The sequence below is a fragment of the Lactuca sativa genome, chromosome 5 (genome assembly GCF_002870075.4).
Source record: "Lactuca sativa cultivar Salinas chromosome 5, Lsat_Salinas_v11, whole genome shotgun sequence".
Lineage (NCBI taxonomy): Eukaryota > Viridiplantae > Streptophyta > Magnoliopsida > Asterales > Asteraceae > Lactuca > Lactuca sativa.
The window spans coordinates 317,157,516-317,170,048 of NC_056627.2; the positions used below are offsets into that span (position 1 = coordinate 317,157,516).

General features: G+C 35.6%; 1 pseudogene; it reads right to left on the reverse strand.

The window, feature by feature from the left end:
• Positions 1 to 1,779: 1,779 nt before the first annotated feature.
• On the reverse strand, positions 1,780 to 6,411 carry LOC111891703 (serine hydroxymethyltransferase 3, chloroplastic-like; annotated as a pseudogene).
• Between the last annotated feature and the right edge of the window lie 6,122 nt (positions 6,412 to 12,533).

Here is a 12,533-nt window from a genome sequence, read left to right on the forward strand (position 1 = left end):
TAAATAAACTTGATAAAAACAAAAGGGCAGATAACGAAGGAGGGGTGTTTAAATTTATTTATTTTAATAACTAAACTTAATAAAAAATGAAAAAAGAAAACACCAAGGGTAAATTTGTCATTATAGATATTTTCAAAATATTTTGGATCAAACTCATAACAAAATGAAAATTTTGGACCTCTGGTGCTAGTCCAAACCATATGGACCATTTGTGTAGTTTAGTCTTTACTAATATCATATATGGATCGAAACAATCTCTAAATATGAGCTCATATATTTATATATAAGTAAATATGTAGATTTAGATAATTTATTTATAACCGCTTAATTGAGCAAAACTAAAAATTTAACTAAACTAAAAAGGAGAAATGCCATATTAGCCCAACGAACTTGCTATGTTTGTTTTAAAAGGTCACTTGATTATTTTTTTGTAGTTTAAGGGAATGAAGTCCATTTTAAATGGTTTAACATATCATTCTTTTAAATATGCAGTTACCCCTCTTAGTTGACATCCGGTTGTTAATGTTTATGTCCATGTGGCTATGAGATGGTGTCCACATGGACTTTGACCATGAAAAGTCCACCACCCTTGACCTTAAGAGTTCTCAACCCCAATCTATGAAATGCATCTCTTTCCTCCACAAATCCACGTCAAAGACGAGCTTGATCACAAGCATAAATGTTGATTCCACTTATTTTTGCACCGATCATATATCCAACAAGTTTTGTGAACTCACCTTGCTCAGTCGCGTCAATTAACCATCATTCCCTTCATCGAGCAAGTCTCTGAGAGGTATGTCGTATAATCGTGGATCCGAGCACATGAAGATACGTTGCCCCTTATTAGAAACATAGTTGTTGGACATTGTGTTGTCGGACCTACTCATTGTAGTGGACGATTTCGTGTTCTGAAATCTCATCCGTCAAACCTACAACTAAATGTGATCGATCAAACACACTGTTTCATATTGTACTTCCAAAAATGGCAAAAGCTTCAAACTTTACTTGATTATGTGTCGATCAAACATTTTTGACTCGAACAGAAGTTGGCACGAATGTGCTTTAGCAACTTTGATGGCCATTATTGTTATTTGAGTTTTTTTGACTATTATCTGCAAAGTAACTAACAGTTTTGACTATATTTTTAATTTTCTCTTAAAAATATTGTTGAAATTATTGTTACTCTGATTGTCTTTTAAAACAAATGAAAGAATGATTTTGATTTATTTAAAATCAATTTTTTACTTAATATTTTTTGTATGTTACATGCTACCATGAAATTATTTTTTGAATATTACATGCTACTACCATAAAATAAAATAAACGTCCCTGGGTTAACACTATAAATTTCCAATTAAATATTCCCTTAATGCTTGATATTTATTAATCCCAAAAATAATGCTTATTAAAAGATATTATAAATTAATAATATATAGCTAATCTATACCTTACACTATTAATTTACAAACTCTTAACCCTGGACAAATGAAGACCGAACTGGGCAGACCATCAGCCCAATTTTTGTTCTTGGCTAGCCAAATTCGGCCTAGACTCTTTTCAAACTCGAGTTAGACAAAAACCAACAATGACATGCTAACCCAAAATAAACAGGTTTTGGTAAAAGATTTCAATATGTTTAAATAAAAAGGTTGACACGACACGAAATTAAATCTTTAAGGTTGGCACCAAACTTTTTCAACCTGTCACGACATGATAGGTTTACCAGGTCTACTTACCCACAACATGAGCCTCCCTCCACAGGTTACAACTTACATGATCTTTTCAAGTTACAAAATCTTTTGATCAAAAACATGTCAACATTCTTAAAAAACCAACACATCCAACTTCACCCAGTTTATGACATTTTTCCTAAAACAAGGCAATTTTTACAAACCGGGGATCGGGAATTGAGTTGTGAGTGCCTCAACTCTCTTTCTCAGATCCGAAACTTGAGCAGTGAAACCAAAATCCGAAGAAGCAACATACTTGATAAAATCTTGTACCTTTGATCCACTAGTCACAGCTTGTTTTATCTCATGTGTGAGTTGCACCCCTTCATGAATAAACTCAGCAATATAAACAAATTCCTTTTCTGTGAACCCACGGGTCGTCATAGCTGGCGACCCAATCCGTATGCCACCTGGCACTAGTGCGCTTTTGTCACCTACAACATTTAAATCAAAACAGTGTTGGTACAAAGACTCGATTTCTTTTTCTTTTACGCCCCTGGGGTTTTTTTTGTAAATAAGATCAAATTTGGAGGGGGAAATACGAAAAAAAGAGACTCGAATTAGAATTATACCAGGTACAGAGTTCTTGTTCAAGGTGATGGAAGCCATGTCTAGAATTTTCTCTACCCTAGCACCATCAAGACCCTGCATTTATTCAATTTGGGTTAGGGTTAAATTCTTTCTATTACATTTTTGTACTTCTTTTTTCTTATTAAAAATTCTGTCCAATTGCAACATTGTAATTTCGATTTTTTGGATAAAAACTTCAAAGAGAAATTAAAGTAGGATGCTATAATAAGCAATATCTTAGATTTTCAATTGTACTTATGAGGAATAGAACTAATCCAGTAAACTATATATGGATGGGGGTGTTTCTTTTTGACCTCATTTATTATTATTTTGAAAGAAATAAGTAACTTACTAATGGCCTGAGATCCACAAGAACCAAGTGGTTATCACTTCCACCAGAAACCAATGTGTAGCCCAACTCCATCAGTCTTTTAGCAAGAGCTCGACAATTAGAAACAACCTGCAACCAACACATTTTATGTTATGTTATTGAAAAGATTTAAAAAAAATAAAAAGAAAAAGATAAAATGTAAAGAAAAAGACCTGGTTCTGGTAGGCCTTGAACTCTGGAGACTGAGCATGCTTCAGGCAAACTGCAAGTCCTCCTATTGTATGGTTATGTGGACCACCCTGTTATGATATCAAGTTTTTTTTTTCAATTATTAAAAATAAAAAAAAAAAAAAAAAAGGAAACGGATTGAAATTAGTGGAACTAACTAACCTGCAAACCTGGGAAAACAGCATTATTGATGGCGGATTCTAATTCAATGCCTAAAACAGGATCTTTCTTGAAGAATATCATGCCACCTCTAGGCCCTCTCAGAGACTGGAAACATAATGGAATGGAATAAGTAAGGTAATAATAGAAGGGAATGGAATGGAATGAACCATTCCATTCCTTCCCTCCCCGATTCTATCATCACTAAACACTACCCTAGGACAATAGTAGTCTGCTACAGTATTGTTCAGTTCAACAATAAGAAGAAATAGTTAATCCTGTAATTACCATTTTATCATTTTATCTCTAAAAAGTAAAACTAGGAATTTTTTTTTATCTACTCAGTCAGAAGCAATGCAATATTACCTACCTTGTGTGTTGTGGTAGTGACAATATCACAATAATCAAAAGGATTCCCAACCACAGAAGCAGCAACAAGTCCACTAATATGAGCCATATCCATCATCAGAAAAGCACCAACACCATCTGCAATCTTTTCAAGTCCAACAATCATACATGTCATTATTATATAAGAAAGAAAGAAAAAAAAAAAGTCAATACTCAATATTTTGGTCAACAACATTCAAAAAAAGTATACCTTTCTCATACGAGGATAGTCAAAATCTCAGGGATAAGCACTAGCACCAGCAATTATAAGTTTTGGTCTAAATAAGGTAGCAGTTTTCTCAAGCATCTCATAATCAACCAGGCCTATCATATGGAAAATAAAAAATATTATAAAATGTAAATGTAAATGTATGTAACACCTGACCATTTTGTTGGAAAAGAAAGATATATAACACCTGTAGATTCATCAAGACGATAAGGCATAGATTCAAAATATATGGATGTTCCTGAAACGCGTCTTTTTGGTGTCATGAATCCATGAGACAAGTGTCCTCCATGAGGCAAGTCCAGCCCCTGAGTTTTTTTTTTAAAAAAAAATAATTAAAACCAATATCCATCTTAATATAATATTAAAAAATAAAAAATACACACCATTATACGATCATGAGGCTTCAGAATGGCTGTATAGACCTCAAAATTAGCAGGGGAACCAGATAATGGTTGAACATTTACACCCCATTTTTGTTCATCCAAATGAAATGCTGCTAATGCCCTCTTTTGGCAAAGAGTTTCTAGTTCATCAATGTGCTCGTTTCCACCATAGTATCTGCAAATTAATGTAAATTATAAACAATTAAACATTATTAGAAAAAATATATATATATTATTTATGTATTGACCTTTTTCCAGGAAGTCCTTCAGAATATTTGTTTGTAAGGCAAGAGCCAACTGCTTCCATAACAGCTCTGGATGTGAAGTTTTCTGATGCAATAAGCTCCAAGCTTCTAAACTGACGTTGCTTTTCATTGTATATTATTGCACTAACTTCAGGGTCAACATTACTCAGTTCATGGTCAACAAACCCATTTCCATCACCTATATAATACAACTCAACAACATTATTATTATAAACAGATATATTCCATCAACATTAAAATCGTTCAAGATTGAGAAATTTTAGTCACTTACAAAATATCTCTTGCAGATTTTTTCAGGTTTTTTTATAAATACTTGTTATTTAATTATTAAACAATTATTTTGTAAGATTGGGCCACTCCACCTCCCTTCTTCACACCAATAGAATAATTCAAATGAGGACAAAAATGGTTAGAACACAGAATACTACAGCTAAACTCAGGGACCAAAAAATTAATTTACTAATAAATTACTTTTTGGTCCCTGGGTTTCACTTATCTTTGCAATTTGGTCGCCTCTTGTAATTTTGGTTCTTATTTGAGGTTTTTGTAATGTTTTGGTCACTGTTCCAAGTAAGACGAAAACTGCAAAAACCAGCTAAACTCAGGGGGCAAAAATGTAATTTACTCAATGTCAGTTGATCTACATATTTTTGCAACCACTTCTACCGATTTTGCTAAAGAGCTTCCTTCGATATCCTCAACTACTTCAAATATTTACTTTTATATATTCTGATTTATAATCTATTATAGTTAAGTTATTAATTTATTTGGACTTTTAAATAAATATTACTATATATCTCTTATTTAGGTGGGGCCTGCCCTTCTGTCTTATCATCATAACATGTCTGTAAACAACTAAAAAGTTATGACTAATTACCTCCTTCAAGAACTGTGATTGGGACAGAAGTAGTGGATGGCTTTCCAGTAACCAAGCTACCTTCAATTTTAGATAATTTACATGGCTTGAGTGATCCAAGATTCAGCTGATGTGGAAACTTAGTGAAACCAGGTCTTTTTGGGAGGAATGTTGATTCCTTAATCCATACAGGCTGTTGAAGGGAACCCATGATAGCTCCAGAGCATGTATTCATACTGCTTAACATATAATGAATCACAATAGAAAACCACATTAAGAGGAGTTACTCTTTTTAAAGATTCATATGCATAGTTTAAGTGTATGCAAAATAAATAAGCAAAATATTAATCACCTAAGCATTACAAGTTTACAGCTTGTTTGATCTTATGAAACACACACAGAAGGGTATCGGGTGTTTGGAATTTTGATAGTTTGGACAAAAGTAATTGTTTTGGGTCAAAATAATCAGATACGGATGTATGTCAGTATGTGCTTATATTAACCTTTATTAAGTGATTATTTAATTTTATTCTTCAACTCTGCAGCAATCACTATCAAAAGGCAACATCCATAGTCCAAACGCCTCTAAAATCATGGAATACATTTTCATGCATTGCAACTTCCCATGGATCAACATTTCTTACGAGCCCTAATCTAACTCCACTTTCACCGCAACCATTATCCAATTTTCAACAGCAAAACCACTGTCAAGTAAGCTTCGAATCCGCAATTAAGATTAGGCATGAACAAAGTCTCCAATTACAAGCTTTAGAAATACGCAAAAGCTATAACAACAAATAGAAACTACAAATCTAATACTAACAACATTTCCACACACTCCATAGAATCTCGATTGTAGATAAGGAAGTATACAAACGATTCCAACCAAAACCTAACAAAAAGAGGCATAAACGTGAAAATAAACAACATTGGTGCATGCTATCGGCGCAAACTAACAAAGAAATGAAGCATGTTTACAGAAACTACAGACATCAAAGCGCAAAGCTACCTTCGAAACCAATTCAGAAAAACAGTGTTCGTTTAACGCATGCATGTGAGTACCAAATGAGCGAACGACAACAGATTGAGTAGAAAAATACCTGCGCTTGTATTATATGTTATCCGATCAAAATTTGACTTCGATAAACAGATTGTGAAGTTTGTGGCGAAAGAGTAGAGGCGAAGGAGCGAGGGTTTGCTGCTGGCTGCTGAGGCGAGTGAAGACTCGAGAGTAGTGCAGCGAAATATCGAACCGCTTATATAAGCGATTGAGCGTGACTGGGTGAGGGACGCTAGGGCTATGTATGGCTTACACAGCTACCAATAAAAAAATCTTCTTTAATAAAAGAAAGTTTTTTTTTTTTTTTTTCCATTTGTCAATTTCACATGAGTTTTTGACACTTGTTATTTTATGGTATTTTTAAAATAAATATTATCCACTTCTCAATTCCTGATTTGTTTCAGTTTTTAAAATTAAGCCATATACTTATTTCAAAAAACTAAAACAAATCAGGAATTGACAAGTGGATAATATTTATTTCAAAAATACCACAAAATAACAAATGTCAAAAACTCATGTGAGATTGACAAGTGGCAAAAAAAACCTTCATTTATTAGAGATGATTTATTTATTGTTTACACTTTAATGTTTAATTTTTTTTAAATCAACCCGTGTAATTCACGGGTCTCACACCTAGTAATGTTATAAAACTAGCTGAAATATATAAAGTTATATAAAAGGACATGTGTTTCTATAATTAATTAAGGGGTGTATTTAAAATTTTTAAAAAAACTCATAAAAAGCTAGTCCAAATAGCTTTTCAAAAAGCTAGCTTATAAGCTACTTTTTGGCTTACCAAACACGACAACATAAAAAAGCTCAAAAAATAAACTAGCTTAGCTTATCAGCTAGCTGTGGCGCGTCAAACATAGCCTAGGACAAAGACGATCGAACAAAATTCTTTGAGAAGTCCCGCTCAAAGACTCATCTTTGTTCTTTTTTATTTTATTTTTTAATATTTAATATACTAATAATTAATAAAGAAAATAAAACCTCACCATCTGTTTTCTTTGCGGTTTTTTATGGTTTTTGAAAATTAATAATCGCACCGCACCATAAATTTGAGGTTTTTAAAAAACATAAAACCTCACCATCTGTTTTCTTTGCGGATGTGGTTGATAAGGTTGTGTATGGGTCGATTTTGGACCCAAACCGAACCCAACCCGTAAATAGTCGGGTTCTGGTTTTCAAAACCCAAGAGGTTCGGTTTCTGGTAGGTTCAGTTTCTCAAGTTCTGGAGTCGGTTTTGGCGGTTTTTTGGGTTCAACCCATAAACTTACGGGTTCTGGGTTTAAACCCATGGCATAGATTTTGTGTTTTAACCCATTTTCCTGTAATGAAGTAAGAAGTTAAATACTTCAAAAAACACCAAATTGAAATTAAATACTTCAAAAAAACATGAGTCTTACAGCCAAATAGTCTATTACAAGTTATAATCAAAGCCCGAAATACTTTGTAACACCCGAAAATTTGAGAAGCAACTTTGGGTATAATTCATGTTTGAAAATTTGACACGGCGTGTTGGAGGCACCAACACGACATGTCTAGATAAGGAAAAAACACAGGTTTCATTTGGGCAACAGGCGTGCTCCTCTTGAAACACAAAGTGTTGATGGTTGGGAATGAAACCCTAATTTTTTGGGTTTTGCTCCATATTTAAAGGAAAGTGGAGGATATGGTTTGTTCACCTTAGCCCCCCATCAGTTCCTAAAACCCTGAGAGAACCCTAATCATTTTTCCCTCTCGTTGTGAAGCTAGTTTGATGTTTTTGAGGAAGAAGGTGGAAGAAGGAAGTAAAGATCCAGCAAGCAAGTCACATCCTTCAGTTTGGTACTCTTCTGGACCTTTGTAAGTGTTCAAGATCCGATTTTTATCATTCAAAGTTGCTAGATCAAACAATTTTTTCCCTTGTTCTTCTTGTTCTTGGATGTTAGAATGGGTAGATCTCATAAAGTTTGAAACTTTATAAATCTCCAGGTCACGGTGACCTAGTAGTGCCTTGGATCTGATCTATAATCGAGTTATGATGCCATGCTTAGAAGTTAGGTCATAAAACTCATATTCCATCCATTACATCTACCCATGTTTTACCCCAACATTATCATAGATATAAAATACATATACAGTTTAAAACATGTATAAATACGTTCATCCAGCATAGACAACAACTATTCAGATAATATGCACACATAGCACGTAATTTATATAAAATACTTCATATCTGTGTGTAAGACGAAAGTAACTACGCACTCACCTGGTTAGGTGGTGACTCGGTACTCGGACAACACTTCGTTATCTCAAAACACTTTTCCCTCGACAAAACAACGGGTTTTATAGAAAATCGGGCATCGCTTTGAGCAACGTTTTCGAACCAAAAGGCCCTTTTTCTTGGGACTCGGGGAGCCTCGGGGCTTCCTTCGGGTGATAGGGGTTCACCTAGACTTTAGGGAGGGTTCAAAACCCTAGAGAGAGAAAGTAGTGAGAGAAGAAATGAAGAAAGGTGTGAAATTTTCGGAAAGGCTCGCATGCCATTTATAGCCTCTAGAAGCCTCAGACTACACTGCGCGTCCAGCAGCTACACTGGGCGTAGTCTCGGATAGGGTTGCAAGGTGTGTTCCAGCTGGCTCGCACATGGACAGGACTCGGATAAGACCGAAGGTACGCGGGGCGTTGGGCGAAGCGACATGCCGTTCATCGGATGCGAGGCTGGCCTTCATCAGACGGCTCACATCGAGCCACGTCATCTATCTAGCATCTGATTTCGTGATTTTCTACTCCGATTTCTAAAAATCATAACTTTTTCATACGAGCTCCATTTTTGACGTTCTTTATATCCACACGAATGCGGGAACATACTCTATAACTTTTGTTTAGACCCCATCGGCTAATTTTGACACTATTTTAAAAGTTATATTCTTAACAGGCCAGGACACGATTGGTCCGTTAAAAATTCATAACTTCTTCATTCGACGTCCGTTTTCGCCTGTCTTTTTACCGATACGCTACTATTAACAAGATGTTCGATTCTCATTTAGGTTGTTTTGGCTAAAAACCGCTCGATCTAATATTCAGATTTCGGGTTATACACTGCTAAGCTGAAACTTCGAAAAAACATAACTTCCTCATATGAAGTCAGATTTGGGCGTTCTTTTATATGTACGGAACCCTAGAGACATATTCTACAACTTGGTTAACATTATTTATTCTAAATAATCTTTTGTCGAAAAGTCGTTTTCGACCCCTATTATCTCTAAATTGACTAGCCCGGATCTACGGGCATTACAATTATCTCCCCCCTTAGGATGATTACGTCTCGGAATCATCAACGAAACAGGGCTTGTATAATGACTCCCTACATTAACTCTTCATCCTAGATAATATTCATAACTTTTATGTTGGTTCGAACGAGTATTTAACTCTTGGACTCCTCGACTGCAGGCGGTGCTTGGTCATGCACTTGCTCCCTATCTCACGTTAGACTCCAACTTATGACCTTCAAGTCACAATATCGATCCTCACTGGATACAAACTTAAGATGTGTTCTTTTATCATTACAATGGAGCGATGTATCATATTCTAATGACCTTTCATCGTATATTGCAACACTCAGACTTAGGTCTCTTAGAGTCAAATTCCAGAACAAACTATACCTTCCTTTATTTTCTAATGTGATACAATCACATTTTAATATGTAGCATTTCTAGCTACCAACTTCTTTAACAATCATTGTGATACTTTTACTGATCGCCTTGGTTAGCTTTAATTTCAATCTTTCGGTTTAAGTCAGATGTTACATCAAACTTAGTTCTCTGATCCACGTATCATACTCATCGTAGTCAGACTCAATTCGATATGACCACTAGGGTCGGAATAACAATCATCTTCTTAGTCATTACCAAAACAATGGTAACGACATATTTGAATAAAACGTTATCAATTACTAGCTTCTTGGTAACCTTGTGACTTTTCCTGATCCAAGCGTGAGTCATGTGCTTCCGGTAGTATATGCATCTACTACCTTTCACATCTACTCATACTCGTCCCATGTATTGTCCCATGTATTGTCTTGCAGTTTTCCAAGTCATTATCACATAAACAATTTTAACACATACAAATGTGTCTACACAATCATATAATTTTCCCTAGACTCTACAAGGACTTCTTCCATGCGTATCTTTTATCATCAATTCTGCTTCACTCAGTTGGTGATGGAAACGTCAGATGATGGGATAACTTCATGGATTATACCAAAAATCTTTCTTTTCGCTAATATAAAGTGTACTTATCAGGTACTAGATGTATTATTTATTAGACGCATTCTAAAGGCAAGATATCACTCTTACGATATCTTTCGATAGGTATCATTCACTATCGTAAGCCTTCTCATTTCCTCCATTTACTCAATCCACTATGAGTCTTTACCATGATGTTCTGCGCACCAAAGCAGGCGTTCGGTGTATCGAGACGGGAATATAGATAAAGGAAGATTTAGATGCGTATTCCTCCTTATTACTCAGAAAAGTTACATGCCTGTTCTAACATTGTAATCAAATGTTTAGAAACTTGAACACATAAAGTTTCCAGATCCGGTCAGCAACAAACCTTAGATCTGATCATTTAATGCATATCATAAATCATTTAGCACATAAATGCATGTTAGGGATTTTCCCTAAATAAGCTAGTGCTTGTTTCTATTCAGGTGTGGTACCTATATTTTATTAGACACTCCTCACAATCATCGCTTAGCATTCTAATTTTAAGTCTATAAATAAATCCTTATTCCTAGTTCGCTTAAACTAAAGCTCTGATACAAACTGTGACATCCCCATTTTCATGGCCAGAAAAGACCGATTTTGTTTATGCTTTATAAAAATCAGAGTACCTCTTTTAATAGAAAAGTTGCGGAATTTGTTCCCAGTAAAACATGATAAATACATTATCAAAGCATTTATGAAGAAATGTATTTTATTCATTTTAAAACATTTGGGATGTCATCGTCAATACATAAACATAAGCATAAACATAAATTACATTCATTATCACTAGTGATTTATATCTCCTTAATCTCTTAGTGTAATGTAACTTCATATCGACACCTGTGATTCAAATAAACTAAGTGGGTCAGGTTGAGAAACATGGTGAGTACATAGGGTTTTCAACCACAATAATATACTTATTATGTTTAATCATCAAACAGTTAACCCAATTAACCATCCCCATTCTCTTCTTTAATCTTAAGGATCTACCCTAAGAATCAGTTATTTCTCGTTCACTCATTCCTAAGGATCATCCTAAGGAATCAGCACGAAGTCCATCGTTGCCACGGTTCACACAACGGGCACTAAGTCTGCATAGTCGCTAGGGTTTAGGCATCAAGTCTGCATGATCACTAAGGTTTAGGCATCAAGTTTGCATGATCACCAGGGTTTAGGCATCAAGTGTGCATGATCACCAGGGTTTAGGCATCAAGTCTGCTTGATCACCAAGGTTTAGGCATCAAGTCTGCATGATCACCAAGGTTTAGAGTACACCGGGTTAACACATCGTTCACAACACTTATAGGTTGCGATCCTGCTAGTGGTCTACTGGACTGTCTAGAATAGTCCGTGCTTGTCATCCATACTCTGCTGAATGACGGGGCCATCATTTGGGAAAAGGCTTCTTACTCCTTCCATCTCTCACCCTCACCTCGTGGTCTATAAAATCTCTCAACTCATCATCCAACTCATATTCCATCTATTACATCTACCCATGTTTTACCCCAACATTATCGTAGATATAAAATACACATGCAATTTAAAACACGTATAAAATCTTTCATCCAGCAAAGACATCAAGTATTTAGTTATTATGCACACATAGCACGTAATTTATATAAAATACTTCATATCTATGCGTAAGATGAAAGTGACTATGCACTCACTTGATTAGGTGGTGACTCGGTACTCGGACAACACTTCGTTATCTCAAAAAAAATTCCCTCGAAAAAACAGCGGGTTTTATAGAACACCGGGCTTCGCTTGGAGCAGCGTTTCCAAACCGAAAGACCCTTTTTTCTCGGGACTCCGGGACCCTCGGGCTTCCTTTGGGTGATAGGGGTTCACCTAGACTTTAGGGAGGGTTCAAAACCCTAGAGAGAGAAAGTAGTGAGAGAAGAAATGAAGAAAGGTGTGAAAGTTTCGGAAAGGCTCGCATGCTATTTATAGCCTCCAACAGCCTCGGACTACGCTGCGCGTTTAGCAGCTACGCTTGGTGTAGTCTCGGATAGGGTTACCAGGCGTGTTCCAGCTGGCTTGCACTTGGACAGCACCCGGATAAGACCGAAGGTACGCGG